Below are 3,218 nucleotides of genomic sequence, written 5' to 3'. Positions count from 1 at the left end.
ACTTCCAGGATCCACAGCATCCACAGCATCCACAGCATCTGTGGACAGGTGAACAGCAATCCTCCAATAAAATAATGAGCAGTAAATTAAGGATCAAGAGGAAATTGAGGACACCTGGCACCATGAAATAATTCACCATACTCAACACAAGGCAACATTAGTAAAAACAAAGTTATTACAGGAAAAAAAGGAAAACATTTGAAACTAAAATATAATGAATTACCAATTTCCCAGAGGAAATTGGATGCATGATGGTGGAGTGAAAGAGGGTAAAGATAATAGAAAATAAAAATACTTTGAAAGAAAAAGAAATTTAAAATTTGATTATTAGATTGAAGTTGAGAAAGAGGGAAATCAGTAAGCAGAAAAAGAAGCCAAATGATTCTCCCAGAATATAAAGCAAAAGGAGAGTGGAAACTATGACAAAAAAAATATTCAGAAGCAATGAGGATAGAAAAAAAAATCAAAAGCCTTTTAAATAGGCATTGCAGAAATCAGAGAGACATGAAAGAAAGCAAATAATCAAATAAAATGCAGAAATAATTATCAGAGCTTAAAACAAGAAAAACCTCTTTTGAAGAAAGATGAATAAAAACAAGCTCATATCTGGTGTTATCTCAATGAAATTTCAAAAGGCCAAGGGCAAATAGAAAAGTCTGAAAGGAAGACGTGATAGGACAAAAATTATTACTTGTTTTTTTTGTTTGTTTGTTTTTACCTTTCATTTCCACCTCATCATTAAGGATTTTGGCTTTGACTACTGTGGTAGGCAGAATAACGACCCTCCAAAGATGTCTGCCTCCTAAACCCCAATACTGTGAATCAGTTTCTTCATAAGGCAAAAGATACTTTGTAGATGTCATTTAATGTAGAATCTTGAGGTAAGAAGACTATGCTCAATAATCCAGGTGAGCCCAATATAATCACAAGGATCCTCATATGGGAAAGAGAGAGGCAGAGAAGGGCATATGATAACAGAAGAAGAGGTTGGATATATGATTGCTGGCTTTTAACATGGAAGATGGTCATGAGCCAAAGAAGTTGACTAGCCTCCCAAAGCTGGAGAAGACAAGGAACCAATACTTTCCTAGAGTGTCCAAAGGATTGCAGCCCTGCTAATGTATTTGTTTTAGCCCAGTTAGACTTCTGTCCTCCAGAACTGTAAAACAAGAAATATGTGTTGTTTAAGCCACTAGGTTTAGGGAAACTTTTTATAGCAACGATAGGATACTAACACAAAATCTCAATGTCTACCTCTCCTCTGTTCTCACAGAGCTTGCTTTCTGCCTTTGAACATTATCTGTTGGGCTTCCATGATAAATAGTCAAGAAAAGTGGGGGGAGAGTAAGAAAAAGCTTGTGGGATGCACCAAGCAAGGAATTTGGGGAAAAGTGATGACAGCGTGTGTGAAAAGTTGCAAAAACAAGATGCGAGAGGAATGGAACAGAGTCAAAATAGATGTAAGAGCATCAGGGTTTTTTGAAGGGGTTTTTTTTTTTTTTTTCAAATAGAGACTAAGTCTCACTGTGTTGCCTGGGCTGGTCTCAAACTCCTGGTCTCAAGTGATCCTCTACCCTCAACCTCCCAGTGCTAAGATTACAGGCATGAGTCACTGTAACCAGCCAAGACATTTGTAGATTCTGTAAGAAAATATAGCACAGGTTCCCAAGAGATGGACTCACCTGCAATTTCAACATCCCATGAGAATGGATAAATTGGAGATTGAGAAATGCCTAGGAGTCAGAAATATAAGGGAGGGGTGTGTGTGTGAATCTATACCAGAAATTGGAATGGTAGTTTCTCTTTTTTTTTAACTTTTTTTTTTTTTTTTTGAGACGGAGTCTCGCTCTGTCGCCCAGGCTGGAGTGCAGTGGCGCAATCTTGGCTCACTGCAAGCTCTGCCTCCTGGGTTCACGCCATTCTCCTGCCTCAGCCTCTCCGAGTAGCTAGGACTGCAGGCGCCCACCACCACACCCGGCTAATTTTTTGTATCTTTAGCAGAGACGGGGTTTCACCGTGGTTTTGATCTCCTGACCTCGTGATCCGCCCGCCTCGGCCTCCCAAAGTGCTGGGATTGCAAGCGTGAGCCACCGCGCCCGGCTTATTTTTTTTTAAACTTTTAAGTTCAGGGGTAAAAATGCAGGTACATTACATAGGTAAATTTGTGTCATTGGGGTTGTTGTACAGATTATTTCATCACTCACATATTAGGCCTAGTACCCATTAGTTAGTTTTCCTGATCCTCTCACTCCTCCACCCTCCACCCTCTGAAAGGCTTCAGTGAGTGTTGTTCCCCTCTATGTGTTCATGTGTTCTCATCATTTAACTCCCACTTATAAGTGAGAATATGTGGCATTTGGTTTTCTGTTCCTGTGTTAGCTTGCTAAGGATAATGGTCTCCAGCTCCATCCATGTGGGGACATGCAAACAATGTGATCTCATTCTTTTTTACAGCTGCATAGTAATCCATGGTATATATGTACCATATTTTCTTTATCCAGTCTATCATAGATGGGCATTTAGATTGATTCCGTATCTTTGTTAATGTGAATAGGACTGCAATGAACATACATGTGCATGTGTATTTATAATAGAATGATTTATATTCGTTTGGCTATATGCCCAGTAATAGGATGGCTGGTCAAATGGTTCAGCTACTGTGGAACAGATAATGTGGCAATTCCTCAAAAACCTAAAGAGGAATTGCCACACTGTCTTTATTGCCATACTGTCTCCGACTGTCTTTAGGTCTTTGAGGAATTGCCACACTGTCTCCTACTGCCTTTAGGTCTTTGGGGAATTGCCACACTATCTTCCACGATGGAGGAACTAATACACACTCCCAATAACAATGTATAAGCATTCCTTTTCCTCCACAATCTCACCAGCATCTGTTATTTTTTGATATTTTAGTAATAGCCCTTCTGTCTAGTGTGAAATGATATCCCATTGTGGTTTTGATTTGCATTTCTGTAATGATCAATGATATTGAGCTTCTATTCATATGCTTATTTTTCACATGTATGTCTTCTTTCAAAAAGCATCTGTTCATGTCCTTAGCCCACTTTTCTAATGGGGCCTTTGGTTTTTTCTTGTAAATTTGTTTAAGTTCTTTATAGATGCTGGATATTAGACCTTTGTGAGATACATGGTTTGCAAAAATTTTCTCCCCTTCTGTGGGTTACCTGCTTACTCTGTTGATAGTTTCTTTAGCTATG

The sequence above is a fragment of the Symphalangus syndactylus genome, chromosome 4, assembly GCF_028878055.3.
Source record: "Symphalangus syndactylus isolate Jambi chromosome 4, NHGRI_mSymSyn1-v2.1_pri, whole genome shotgun sequence".
NCBI classification, from domain to species: Eukaryota; Metazoa; Chordata; class Mammalia; order Primates; family Hylobatidae; genus Symphalangus; species Symphalangus syndactylus.
The sequence above is the reverse complement of the archived record's forward strand: the minus strand, read 5'-3'. Positions refer to the sequence as shown.